Here is a 15,386-nt window from a genome sequence, read left to right as displayed (position 1 = left end):
AGGAACCTAATCAAATATGTGTGCTGTCATTTCAGTCATGTCCAACTCTTTGCGAACCCATGGGCTGTAACCCACCAGGTTCCTCTGTACATGGGATTCTCCAGGCAAGAATACACGAGTGGGTAGCCATTCCCTTCTCCAGGGGATCTTCCCAACTCATGGGTCTCCTGTAATTCAGGCAAATTTTTTACCCTCTGAGCCACCAGGGGAACCTAAATGGAGTCCAAGTGTCTTCTCTGGAATGAATATACTGCCTATAATTTATCAACCTATAAATATTTATCTGGCATATATTTTGTGCAAACCAAGAGTAGTGAGAACTCTAGATCACAGCACTAACCATGGGTCAAATCCCAGCTCTACCATGTTTTAGCCATGTGATAAAGGGCAAGTTTATTAATCTCTCTACTTTTTAATTTTCTCATATATGAAATAAGAAGAATAATATCCATGTGTAGAAGCATGCTTGGCATATAGCAAATACTATACAGTTGTTACTATTATCTTTTTAATTTTTAATCATCACCACTATTGTAATAGGCCAGACTGTATTACAGGAACCCACTTAGTCCTCATAAAATACACAGTTTTATTGTTTCCATTTGTTTACAAAATGAGAAAACTGAAGCCTAGAAAGATGAAGCAGTTAACTCACTTAGCTACTGAGTTGCAAGTCAGTATTTCAATCCAGAGTGTTGGATTCCAAGTTCATACTCCCACCCACTACCCTACAATGACAAGACTATAAGAAATAATGTACATGAAGTACCAACCAAGATTTTTGACACTCAATAAATGACAGTTATTGTCATTTTCATCCTTATCACTGGTATATGATTTCCTTCTTAAATGAGACAGTGGATATACAGCCTTTGGTCCAATAACTGGCACACATTTAGTGTTCCAACTCAAAAGGCTTTATTCCAGCTGGCAATGAGTGAGGTTCAAATTCCTAATCAGTAAGCTTTGCATCTTGAATGGAGGAGAATTATGGGTAAACCCTGAAAAGAATCAGCCTGTAATGCAGGAGATATGGGTCTAATTCCTGAGTCAGGAAGATCCCCTGGAGAAGGGAATGGCTAGCCACTCTAGTATTCTTGTCCATGGAGAATTACATGGAGAGAGGAGCCTGATGGACTACAGTCCCTGGGGTTGCAAAGAGTAAAACACGACTGGGCAACTAACATGTTCACTTTTCACCATTACTTATAAGGGAAAAAGAAAATTATTTTCTCCCAGGTGCCAAGAAACTGAGAACTCCAAATCCTATCAGGTTTCATGAAGCTGTGAACTCCAGAACTTTCTGGTTTATGCCCTATTTTCCTATTTGACCATTCTCATCCCCAATTTATGTGTTTTTCCACAAGCATCAGACAGCCAGCATTCATGAATTGCTTAATTCAAACTGAAATTGGACACCTGAATCCAACCATGCATTGATTTTTAGGCACATACTGAAAGTCGTGTTCAGAATTAGAAGAACACTTCATCCCTTAAATAAGCACTTTTTACAGCAATGTCAGCAAAGCAAACATCAGCTTTAATTAACAGTGACTTTGGAATGTGTGATGTTTTCCGTTAGACCTGAAGGGGGTTGCAGGGAGGAGGGGAAAGGACAGCACATGTTGTCACCACGTGTCCAGAGAGAAAAGGAGATAATCCAGAACATAGAAGTAGACCCCAGTTTGCTTAAAAATAGAAGGGAAATGTTTAGAAACCTCAAGTGGCTGATGGTGGAGATGGTTAAACAGATGACTCATCTCCCAGAGTGCCCCATCATGCATGGTCAGTGGGCAGTCACATTATCGGTGCCGTGGGCATCTCAGCTTTAAAGAAATTGTTCTGAGCATGAGGACTTGTCTCACTCATTTGATGTACCTTTATAAAACACAAATCTGAAAAAAAAAATCAGTTATTACTGCTTAATATTCTTTGATGAATCTCCATTTCACTGATAATAAAATATAGACTTTCCCTTACCCCCTGTATTAATTTCCTAGGGTTACCATGGCAAATTCCCATTTTTTGGTGGCCTTTGCCTATAGAAACTTATTCTTTCATGGTTCTAGAAGCTAGTTGCCCAAAATCAAGGTGTCAAGGTCTTAGGAAAGATCCTTCCTTGCTTCTTCTTGAGCTTCCAGCGATGGCCAGTGATGGCCAGTGATCCCAAACATCCCTTCCCTTCTAGATCCAGGACTGTGCTCTCTGCCTTTGCCTTCACATGACCCCTTCTCTGTGCCTCTCAGTCTGTCTGTTTTCTTTTCTTCAAGGATAACAGCCACTGGAATAGGGCCCATCCTACTTGTGGTGGTGGTGTTCACTCGTTAAAGTCATGTCTGACTCTTTGCAACCTCATAAACTGCAGCACACAAGGCTTCCCTGTCCTTTACTATCTCCTGGAATTTGCTCAGATTCATGTCCATTGAGTCAGTGATGCCATCCAACCATCTCATCCTCTGTTGCCCCTTTCTCCCCCTTCCTTCAATCTGTACCAGCATCAGGATCTTTTCCAGTGAGTCAGCTCTTCACATCAGGTGGCCAAAGTATTAGAGTTTCAGCATCAACCCTTCCAACACATGTTCAGGGTTTATTTCCTTTAGGATTGACTGATTTGTTCTCCTTGCTTCCAGGGAACTCTCAACAGTCTTCTCTAGTACTCATGAAGTTACAACTTCATCGTAACCAATTACATCTGCAAAGACCCTGTTTCCAAGTAAGACCACATCTGGGGTGCTGGGCGGACCTGAATTTTAGGGAAACCCTTCAATCCAGTTCACGCTTCATCCCACTCTCCACCTTTACCAGCTGAGACTCAGCCAGAGTAGCCACCCCTCAATTCTCTGAATATGTCAAACTCTTTCCCACCCTTTGAACTTCTGAGTCCTCTCAGCCCAGAATGGTCCCTGCCTGCCATCTCTTCACCTGACTGACTCCTTCACACCCTCACATCTCAATTTAAACATCACCTCCTCTGAGATACCTGCCCTTACCCTCCTGTCTAAGCTCCCTGATCCCATCAACTATTCTCAGTCACTATATATGTTTCTTTTCTTATGCTGTTATTTAGCATCATGCCAGTGCTCTGTGTGTGTATTTTCTTAGCCTTCTCACTGAAAGTCAGCTTGTCCACAGCTAACTTGTTTCCTCTGAGCTTGTTCTCCCAGAACCAATCACATCCCTGTCACCAGATTGCGTATCAAATGGAGAGCTGAGCATTAAAGAAATAGCTTGGGTATGTATTCTGTGCAAGGCCAGGTGTTGAGGACTTGGGGGACATGGAATATGTGAAATATAAGTTGTGCTTTCAAAGAACTTAGGCTGGGGGTGCAATCAGAGATAGATACCAAAAATTCTAAGATAGGATATATTAAGTTCAAGCAGAGAGGGACTGAAAAATTGTCATAGGAAAAACTCATTTTAGCAAAGCTGGCAGTCTCAAGGGTACAGAGGGACACAGGTGGGGAGAGACTGAGAAAGCTGCTATCAGAGCAAAAGGGAGCTGGTATTGATGCAAAAAGTAATTCAGGATGCACACACCTAAGGGAAACCCCCAGGGCATCAGGTGCATCTGCGGGCCTGGCCCAGGGAGCCATGTGGAGTAATGTGTGAGCCCAGCTGCTGTGGCAGACACGGCAGTCAAGAAGAAGGCACAGCAGATGACTCCTTCCCAGCCCTGACTTCCAGGGTCCTGGTTCCTGGGCCTCCAGGGGCCCGGAAGCCATACGTGTTTAATGAGTTCTGACACACACTGGAGACTCAGGGTGAGTTTGCTCCCCACACTTGGGTGCCCCTCGCAGCTGGGGCAGGTCCTCCATGACAGTTTTCTTTAGATTTTTTCCTGCCCCCTCCCTCCCTCCAGTTGTCAACCTAGAATGTTTTATTTAAGCCCCAGGTGAAATGAAATCCCAATGCTCCTGGAGTAAATGGCACTCAACTTTTAGACACTAGACAGCTGGCTTAGCGAGAGCTCCTTTCCTCCCTTCTCTCCTCCTCCTTCTGGACGCCCTTCTGGTCCCCCAGCTGCAGGTGGTGGTGTCCAGCTGAAGTGTTCATGCTCACGGTCTTCACTTCGTGTGAGAGTCTACAACAGACAACCTGTCAGAGGACAAGGCGATCCCTTAATGTCCAGCAAAGATAAAAATATGGTTTCCTCTGCAGTCTGCCAGTCAGAATCAAAGGTCCTTCTGGAGGAATTATATCATTCCGAAGGACACGTGTAAACATGAAGCAAGACAACTCAGGATACCCAGGGATGCAACAGGGGGGCTCGAATATGGTCTCCCGAGTTGCAGACAGATCCTTTACTGACTGAGCCACCAGGGAAATCCAAATATGTTTACTTGCTGTTGTTCAGTTAAGTCATATCATGTTTTCACATCTCTTGTGGAAGTGGAAACCTGTATAACACCTGAGGGAAGACTGACCCCTCCTCAAACACTTGCTGCTGTGTCATCAGAAGGGAGTTGGAGAGGGAGTGAGGATGGAGAGGAGAGGAGATGCCATATGATGGAAGGTGGCTGGAGGAGAGAGGCCCCAGGGGAAAGAGGGAGAAGCAGCTGCTGTGGAAGATAGAATGTGAAAGTTGACTAAGGAGACTGTGGTGTGATGTGGATTAGATGGTTCCCCATATCTCTTTTCACTGGACTATATGTCAATTTTTAAGCTTCTAGAGTGGGCCTAGTGGGGTTACTAGATGTGATGAGATTAGAAACTTGGTTCTGGGCTAGAGAGGCCCAGGGACCATCAGTCACAACTGGGCTTAGAGATGAATACTTTGTTAATTTCCTAGGGGTACCAAAACACATTACCATAAACTTAGGAACTTGACAAAAATGTGTTCCCTCACCGTTCTGGAGGTCAGAAATCCAAAATCCTGCAGGGCCACAGTTCCTCTAGGGGCTTGAGGGAAGAATCAGTTATTCACCTCTTGCAGCCTTTGGTGGCTGTTGGCATTCCTCAGTGGATGGCCACCTCACCCCATCCTCTGTCACTGTGGTCCTATAACCTTCTCTATCTCAAATCTCCCTCTGCCTTTCTCTTATGAGGACACCTGTCGTTAGATATAAAGCCCATCTTCATAATCCAGTATGATCATCTCATTTTAAGATCCTTAAGTGAATGACATCTGCACAGACCTTTTTCTAAACAAGGAAACACTTGTGGTTCTAGGAATCATGATGTAGACCTATCTTTGGGAGGCTCACTACCCAGCCCACTGTATGTACCCTGGAGCTGAGAGAGGTTAGGCGACTTGCTGAAGATCTTGGCAGTAGCACAGAGAGGAGCCCAATGCAGAAATTTGAGGAACAGAGACAGAAAATTACTTACTCAGGATAGTGTGGTAGATACCAGAATCAAATCTCTCCATACCAGTCTTCAGTGGTTTTACCCAAAGATATGAGTAATATGGGTATTTTCTATAATATTTAGAAGATCTTTTTGTCTGGGTAATAGAAACTTAAAGGAAGATTGTTTTGCTACTGAGATAGCCAAACTGAGATTCAACTCAAATCTTATTTTTTAGTGAAGATATAAAAGGATCACTTGTAATCAGATAAAGGAATGGACTGGACAGTATACCATGTCAATGTCAAAACAAAAAGAGGATGATTTCTATATAATATAGATCCCCATCGTTACCATCAGTGAGAAACATTCCTCTGTTCATACACTCATTTGTTTATTCATTTAGCAAATATTGAGGCAGTGTGCTTAGGGCTAGGGAGACAATAGTGAACAAAATGAACATCCTCCTTGTATTTATGGACTGCAATACAATATGGGAGAGACAGACAATCATAAAACAAAGGAGTGATCTTTTGAAATTTGAAAATTGCTGTGAATGAAATAGAGTTCTGTGATAAAATCTATTGATGGAGATGCTACTTTAGAGGAATTAGAGAGGGTCTCTGTGAAATTGAGGCGAGATTTGGAGAAGCCCTCTCTGCAAAGAGACTAGAGAAGGCATTCCCTCCCAAACACAATGCCCTAAGGGGCCAGTGAGCTTGGCATGTTCTGGGAAAACACTTGTGACCAGAACTTAGAGCTGCATGGGGAAGGTGAGTGATATGAGACGGCAGGTGGCATTTTTCACTTTGTAGGCCAGGGAAAAGGTGTGAATGACATTCAAAGTATGAGGAAGTGATTTAAGTGTGTGTGTATGCATGGGGGAAAGATCTAATTTGCATTTTTCAAGATCTCTGTATGGAGGAAAGATTATGGGATGGTAAAAGGGAAGCAAGAACTTTTTTGGAGTCTATAACATCATTCTAGGCAGAAGATAGTGAAGATTTCTTAATTTAGCTTATTAATTTATTTAATTATTAAAATTTAATTTTATTTATTTATTTTTGGCCGTACTGGATCTTTGTCACTGTGTGGGCTTTTCTCCATTTGCAGCAACCGGGGACTACTCTTTGTTGTAGTGCACAGGCTTCTTTTTTGTGGTGGCTTCTCTTGTTGAGGAGCATGGGCTCGAGGACACGTGGGCTCAGTAGTTGCAGCTCCCAGGCACCAGAGCACAGGCTCAATAGTTGTGAGCACAGTTGCTCTGTGCTCAGCTGCTACACAGCATGTGAAATCTTTCTTTACAAGGGATCGAACCTGTGTTTCCTGCATTGACAGGTGGATTCTTTAGCACTGAGCCACCAGGGAAGCTCAACAGTGAAGATCTGAACTTGGGTAGTGACTGCATATAGAAAGAGAAGGATGGATCTAAGGTACCATTTGTAGGTAAACCCTGCGGGACTTGGTTAATGTACTACATACTGGGCATCAGGAGAAAAAAATAAATAGGAGCCATCTTGACTCATCACCTGTCCATCAGATCCTTGGGAACAGGGATATGGTCTGTTTTGCTCACCACTAGATTCCCCATGCTGAAGACTGTCCCTAGAACACATTGACTCCTCCAAAACTGTCTATTGCATTTATATGATGACATAAAAGAATGACACTTTATTATTTGAAAAAAACATGATTTCCATTATAACATACTTCACAATGGATTACTAAATATTATTTTTCTACTACATCATTGTTGAAGACTGTTGACCTAGGGAGTAGGAATACTACCACTTAGGCTATATAACTTAGCAGGTTTCCTTGATGATTAAAGACTATTACATTGTGAAAGAACTTTGAAAAGTATTAAAACAACATATGAATACAAGTCATTTTGTTGTTAATAGCCAGCTAGAAAATGAATGCTTAGTGGAATTGTCTGAATAGGCTCTTAAAGGGGTATGGAAGAAAAATGGGACTTTGTAAAGAAAGTTTCAAATGGCAAGCGATACTTAGGCAGCAAAAGACAATTTTCCAAAATGATGGGTTTGAGAAGAATGAATCAGCAATGAATGTCAGTGCAAAACATTATTTAGTGAGTCTGGACATACTTCTGATTAAAGATATTTCCCAGAGTAACTCCAGCAGAAATAATAAAATGCTACACTGGAACCTATTCAGTTAGCTCTCCTAGCTGACCAGAATGAGAAAGCTGGGCTTGCATCTTATCAAGTGCCCTTGGCTACTTTTAAGGCATGGTGTATGTACATTCAGTACTTTAGGTCTCATTATTTTAGACTACGTGTCACACCCCTGGTGAAAGGCAAGTGGAAAGGAAGCCAGACTATATCCACAGGGAAAGAGCCTAGTTCCATTAATCATGGGAATGAGCTACGGCACAGATATACTGCTCTCATGAAGACCAAATATAGTGGCTTAGAAGAGCAAGGTTGTGTATCCCTCCCAGCAGGCTAGGGCAGGTAGGCAGCTCCACGAGGTCACTGTAAGCCACAGGTGGCCACTTGGCTCTGCCCTCCTCCACATGTGGCTTCCATCTCTGATTCCAAGAGAACTCCTGTGCTGTTTTCCAGCCAACAAGAAAAGGGTAGGAGGAAGAGTCCTGGCAAGTAGATTTATCTTTATATAGATGACCCAGAATTTGCAAATATCACTCCAGTTCATATTCCATTGGTCCTTAGTCATATGGTCACTCACAATCTCAAGGGAGACAAAGTACTGAACTATCTAGTCAGATGGCAGTCTACACAGCTAACAGGGCCCAGAAGGGTGGCTGTTTCTAATAAGAGAAGAGGACTATGATCCTGGGGGACAAGCTGGAAGTCCCTGCTGCGTCATATATGTACTGAGTTTGTGCTGTGTAGCTCTCACATTGCTTGGAGTGTGACAAGGAGTAAATAGAAACCCAGTGTTAGGAAAGTTTAAAGAAGGTGGAGAATTAATTTTCCTCTGAGTAAATCTTAGGAAAAATTCTTAAGAAAAGGTAAGATTTAAAATGGGCCTTTAAGATTGGATAGAATGAGTGCAGCATGCAAATGAAAGTAAGGAAGAAGGACTGAGAAAAAGAAGAGAAAGGACTGTAGTCAGTGTGGAGGGAAGAACTGGCATGCCAGCCAGAGTCATTTGCATAGCTGGGGGCTTTTGAGAGCCATCTGCTAATCACCAAAAAAAAAGAAGAAGAAGAAGAAGAAAGATATTCTTGGTTCTCTCTCCAGATCCTTTCTCTCCTGTTTCCTTAATGACAGTTCTAACTTTTAGTTGAGTATATTGTCTGCCTCACCCTTGTTTAGAATTATATGTGATCGTATGACCAAGTTTTGACCAAAGATATGAGTGGAGCATTGTATGCAAATACGGAAAAGTGTTATCAAGGAAGTAGCTTTCCTTCACATTCCCTCCAGCCCACTGCCTGGAATTCAGATGTGACAGCTAGAGCTCTGGAGGTTGTGTTGGGTCAGAGGAAGGGCAGTCAACCCTGGTGGGGGCAGAGCAGAAAGTTGAAATCTGCCCACTTTCTTGATGTCTCTATAGAAACACTTTAGTGGGAGGCCCTGGACTGCCTACCCTCAAACTTCTTTAAAGCCCAAAATTCAAGTTAAAAATTAAACACAAAAGATATGGGAGGTAGATTCAAGAGATCTCAGTAAACTATAATAAATGTTGGAAGAAGTTGTTGATATACATGCAAAGAACTCTAGGGTGTGGAGAAAAGGGAACCCTCTTACACTGTTGGTGGGAATGCAAACTAGTACAGCCACTATGGAGAATAGTGTGGAGATTCCTTAAAAAATTGGAAATAGAACTGCTGTATGACCCAATAATCCCACTGTTGGGCATACATACTGAGGAAACCAGAACTGAAAGAGACACGTGTATCCCAATGTTCATCGCAACACTGTTTATAATAGCCAGGACATGGAAGCAACCTAGATGTCCATCAGCAAATGAATGGATAAGAAAGCTGTGGTACATATATACAATGGAATATTACTTGGCCATTAAAAAGAATACATTTGAATCAGTTCTAATGAGGTGGATGAAACTGGAGCCTATTATACAGAATGAAGTAAGCCAAAAGGAAAAACACTAATACAGTATACTAACGCATATATATGGAATTTAGAAAGATGGTAACAATAGCCCTATATACGAGACAGCAAAAGAGACACAGATGTATAGAACAGTTTTTTGGACTCTGTGGGAGAAGGCGAGGGTGGGATGATTTGAGAGAATAGCATTAAAAAAAATTTTTAAAAAAAGAACCCTAAGCTATGCTTAGTCACTTTTCAACCTCACTTCAAAGAGCTGGAAGAAGTTTGAGGTGCCATCTAATTGTTGCCTTATTATCAAGAAAGGCTACCTTATCCAAACCCTTTACAAAGACTTCACTAATTTAACAGTCTCAATATAGACATCTTAAAAGCGTGGGGGGAAAGCACAAAAAGGTACACATACATATTAAATATTTTAAAAGTAAAAACAAACAAAAAAAAGGCTTTAGGTGTTTAAACCATTGCTATTGTTGTATGCCATAGTCACACCAAGTCCTAACTAGCTTTCAAACCTCACCTGGTGCTATATTAAATGTAACAATGAATGGCAATCAAAAGTTGGCTTATTAATTTTCTGTTACTACCATAAAGCATTATCACAAATTCAGACATGTAAAGCAGCAGAACTTTATTTACTTATCTTGCAGTTCTGTAAGTCCAACCTGGGATTCACTAGGATAAATTCAGTGTGACAGCAAAGCTGTTTTCACTCTGGAGACTCTTAAGAGAAAATCCATGTCCTTTCTCATTTGACTTGTTGGCTAAATTTAGTTCTTGCAGTTGTAGGACTGAGGATTCCCCTTTCTTTGCTAGCTTTTAGATGAGGACCATTCCTAGTTTTTAGAGGCTGCCTACATTCTTTGGCTTATGGCCCCACAGTCCATCTTCAAATCAGCAAAGGTAGATTGTACATGCTTGCTAAGTCTCTTCAGTTGTATCCAGCTCTTTGAGACCCTATGGACTCCTGCCAGGCTCATTTGTTCATGGAATTCTCTGACCAAGAATATTGGAGTGAGTTGCTATGCCCTCCTCCAGTGGATCTTCCTATCCCAGGAATCAAACCTGCATCTCTTATGTCTCCTGCATTGACAGGCAGGTTCTTTACCACTAGTGTCACCTGGGAAGTTCCAACAGTGGATCAAGTCCCCACATTTCAAATCTCATCTACCTCTCCCTCCATAGTTGCATATATCTGGTCAACCCTTTTGTCTCCCTTTACCACTTTTACAGACCCATGTAATTGATCCAAATCAATGATTTGGGCCCAAATGATCCAGGATTACCTCTCTGTCTTATCCTTAGATAAGGTCTACTGTCTGTAACCTTAATTCAAAGTTCCTTTTGCTGCACAATGTTGCATATTCATAGCTTGCAGGGATTAGATGGGGACATCTTTAGGAGATACTTAGTCTGTCTCTTACCACAGCTTGGAAATATGAAGTTCCCTCAATGCCCTCATTCTCCTGTCCATCTGAGATCTTGTTTCACCTGTCACCCTCATTTACAGCTAATTACAGTAATAACCCAAGGGGCAATTTTCCCTGGAGGCTTGGGGTCCTTTATAGCCTCGACCCAGTCAGGAGTCCTGGCCTCCTCTAATTCTCAGAAATAATGCAGGGTCTTTGCCTCATCTCTGGAAAAACTTGAGATGATATGTGAATTTGATACAAACATCTATTAGATGTTGGTGCGGCCAGGTTACAGGCCAAGGCTGGTGACTGCTAGGAGTTTTTTCAGGTAGGGGTGGGGTGAGGATCATGAGTAAGACTAGGTAGCTCTCTGACTTTCCTCAGAGCCAGAACCTGGAAGACCCTGAGCAGTTCTGCAAAAGGACTTAGGTCTGTTCAGTGGGCTGTGAAGAGGAAGTTCTTTATAGAAACTTTCAGGTTAAATTTGAGGATAAGACTGAAAATAGATGTATCAAACCAAAGGTGAGAAGAGAAGAGAGAGAAGAAAAAAGAAAAGAAGGAATAAATGTCCCACAAAGAAAATGTGGAGATGGGGTACCATCCAAGTTATCTAAGTGGAGCTGGGGAAAAGCCATTTGATTGACAGTGTTCTCTTTAGAGAACCATTATGCCTTGATCTTTGTACTTTCTCCCTCATGCCTTTGGGGAATGGAAACACTTCAGTGTGAGGTCACTAGAATTATGCTCCAGGAGGACAAGGACCTTGTCTGTCCTGCTTTCTTTAGTCCCAGGTTTCAAAGTATTCTTCTGCACAGAGTACTAACAAATATGTATTTCCATGAACTGGTGAATTAATGCATTATTTTTTAAGATTTGTTTGATGTGAACCATTTTTAAAGTTCTTATTGAATTTGTCATAATACTGCTTCTGTTTTATGTTTTGGTTTTTTGGCCATAAGACATGTGGGATGTTAGCTCCCCAACCAGGAATCAAACTCACACCACTTGCATTGGAAGGTGAAATCTTACCCACTGGACTACCAGGGAAGTCCCCAATTAATGCATTATTGATCAATTGAGTAATTGGTGGAATTCCAAGTCCTTCTTTAGTCATTTTCCCTCAGGGCAGTGCAGTCTCGTACCTAAAAGCTTATGCTTTGAAGCCACACGTGGATCCTGGTCCCACCTCTGCCATTTATCCCACCCGTGTGTTCCCTGAGAACTTACCTGAGTCTGGTTCCTGTCTGTAAGCATGTAACCAAAGAAGTACTACTTTGGGAGATCTCATTGCAGTCATAGTTAAAAATTTCTTAGCACTGTTCTGAGTAGTCAATGAGTGTTAGTTCTTAATTTTAGTCTAGGCCCTCTGCTGTAGCCAGTGTCTCCTCTTGACCATCAAGCTTGATTTCCAGTCTACATGCCTTTGCTTGGTTCAGTCCTGTTAGCATGTTGTACACATGTATGGGTATGTGTACATATACATGCACATACACGAATATCACAGGGGACAAAACCAGTTGAAATGCTATCTTGAAGCCAACCATCATGGTACTAGTCAAGAAATCACCTCTTCACTTTAGAATTCTTGGATGCTGATTAAGTCACTTTCATGTTTATGACACACCATTGTCCAGCACAATGTCTGACATATAATATAGCAACCTAATACACTTAGGATGGATGGATGGATGGGAAATTAACTTATAGCCTCTGACAGTTCCACAGAAATTTATGTATCTTTATGCTCACCTGACTCAACCCAGTACCTTACCTCCAGTAGGGCTCACTAAATGTTGGTTGGATGGGGATAAAAGGGAAGAAAAATTGGAAAAGGTGAAAATCAAGACCAGTGCCCACCTGGATTCATTTTTCTTTCAGGGCATCCTGTTGAAGGCGTTATTGAGAAGGGAAGCATGGAGTTGACAGGCACTCTCTGGACTCTCTCCCAGGGCCTTTTTAGAACAGGAAAGTTAATTACGGAACCAGATTAACAGTTTCTTTTTTGATACAGTCAAAGTAAAACCAGCAGGATGCAATTTAGCTCTTCCCCACTTTCCAAATAGCAGCAAATTTTCATACAAAACAAAGAGGCACTTGAATTGCAAATTACTTAGAGAATCAGCTAGCAACCCCAACGGAAGAATATTTCTGCTACTTTCAAAGCCCGGCTGTTGCCTTTTCAGGATTAACTGTGTAGTGGGATCTTCACAAAGACTTGGGCGTCTTGCTGTTTCAACTCTGGGCCAAGTGGGAAGTGTTGACCCATTAAGATTTGCTGAAATTCTGAAGCATGGTCTCTGCTCAAAACATTTTTCTTTTCTTCGAATCATCTCTAATCCTTAGATCACTAGTCTCCACTAGCCGAATGGGGGCTGGTGGGTCCCTGGAGGTCGTCTCATTCAAGGGTAGCAAGAGCAAATGCCTATGAGGAGAGGCAGGGCTCTAATGAACTGCTCAGGTGGTGAGGGTGTGTGTATGGAACTAGGAAGTGGATGAGGACTGAGGTGAACTCAGAGCCTTCATCTTACCATCATATCGTGCAAGGATACTGCCCCATTGTTGATCATTTCTAGATAGTCCTGAGAAGTCTGTCATCTGAATAACCTGGGTTCCTGCTTTAAATATGCTTCTTTTTAGCTGCTAGCATATAATTAATAAAAGAAGACAATGCCATCTATTGGCTGGATATGAATTGTGGGCCACCAGCTTAAAACTTCTGATCTAGCTCAACTCCCTTTATTGACAGATGAGGAAACTGAAGTATAGAGAAGGAAATCATTCACAGGTAACAGAATAGTCTGACTTCTCATCACATGCCTGGTTGATTACACCACCCCAGCTCCCTCCAACCCCTATGCCGTGCAAGACACAAGCCAGCTTCATTTTACAAGAGTATTTATTTACAATTTTTTTTCTGATTTAAATAAATGATTCTTGTATTTTAGCTGAGAATTTGGAAGATCCAGATCCAAAGATAAGGAAACATAAAATAAAATCACAAGGGATGCCCTTGTGATTTTATTTCTGGAGAGACTGGAGTCTTGGGTGGGGCATCTGGCTACAAACAGGCCGTTTCCAAACACAGCCACTGGAGGGCAAGGTGGCATCTCAGCTGGGTTAGCACCAACAGGTGCAGGAAAGTTCAGACGGTTGAAAGTGCGTGTGCTCACAGCGACCAGGCAGGTGGCAGAAGTGAGTTAAAAATAAATAAATAAAAGCCAGATACGTGATATGGTGAAGAAAGGAAATATGTCTAAAGAGGACTCGGGAACCACCTGGATTTAGCCCATGTCACTGTGTGGGAGTACATACAGTGTTGACAGGCCTTTTGATTTTTTTTCAAGTGAAACATGAAGTCTTAAGTTTTTATGTAAAACTTTCAATCTTGAAATGTAGCTCCATTTTTTTTTTTTTTAAGTGATCAAAACACCGAAAGGAGTAGGATTGGGTTGTGAGCTTCCTCTTTGTGGCCTCTGCTTAGTGACTCTCTGCAAGTGGATGGGTCACTGGGCAGGCCAGGCAACTGGGTGGAAGGTTTGTTTGTGATCAGTTCAGTAATAGACCAGCAGACACGGGGGGCGTGGAGATGAAAGGATCGGGATGATGAGACAGGCAGTAGAGACAACCTGTAAACTTAGGGCAGCAGTCCCCTGGGGAGAGAGGATTTCAGCTAGCGCCAGCCTTCGGCCTGGGCAGGTCCCAGGGCAGTGATCTTCTGTGAGAATCTAAGGCACCTGTTATGGCCTTTTGTAGTGTAGGGAGGAGTGTGTGTCACACACGTAACAATCTTTACTCTGCTAAGGTCACATGGATAATCTCCCTTAGTAACCCAGTGGAATACCCCTTCATTTTCTCTAAAGCAGAAATATTTGAAGTCAGTAAAGATAGCCGTGGGTGTGTTGATTCCTCCCACTTTACTGCTATGAATCACTGAATGAGTAGGCAGCAGAGAGAATGGCTAGAGCCCTTGAGCGAAGGTCTTGGATCTCCCACCCTGAGCTTTCTCTGAGCCTCCATTTCATACTTGGTAAGGTGAGGATTATGATACTTGCCCTCCCCCTCTCTGTTTTAAGCGAGGATTGTTGATTGGAAGAGACAGACAACCCAACTGGCTTAAGCAAAAAATAATTACGTATTGGTTCACGCAACTGCAGAGTCCAGGCATTTCGATCATAGCTAGATACCAGCACCCCATCAGGGCTTGGTACCTCTCGCTCAAAACTGCAGTCCTGATTTACCATGTTGGCTGCCAACAGCTCCAGGGGTGGCATCCCCGCCCTCCTAAGTGCAGTTGAAGGAGAGCTTCTCTTACCCTACATTTTCAACACAAGTTTCAGGACTGACACACGTTGGCCTGAATCAGATCCTGTGCCCATCCCTGAAGCAGTCAATGTGTCAAAGAAGATAAAACGCATTGGGTGGCTGAGCCAATACATATTTCATAGAGCAGTTAGGCGTTTAGCTAGAGTGTGTGGAAGCAGGATGTACACCCGGAGAACTGTAGATAAAGGAGTAGACCTGATTCTTCAGTAGGAATAAACCACTCCTATTAAAACAACTTCCTTGGGAAATGTCCAGTCTGCTCCCTGGAGTTTAAAGTTGGGAGCCATTCAGATGGAGAGAA

The sequence above is a fragment of the Muntiacus reevesi genome, chromosome 1 (assembly GCF_963930625.1).
Source record: "Muntiacus reevesi chromosome 1, mMunRee1.1, whole genome shotgun sequence".
NCBI classification, from domain to species: Eukaryota; Metazoa; Chordata; class Mammalia; order Artiodactyla; family Cervidae; genus Muntiacus; species Muntiacus reevesi.
The sequence above is the reverse complement of the archived record's forward strand: the minus strand, read 5'-3'. Positions refer to the sequence as shown.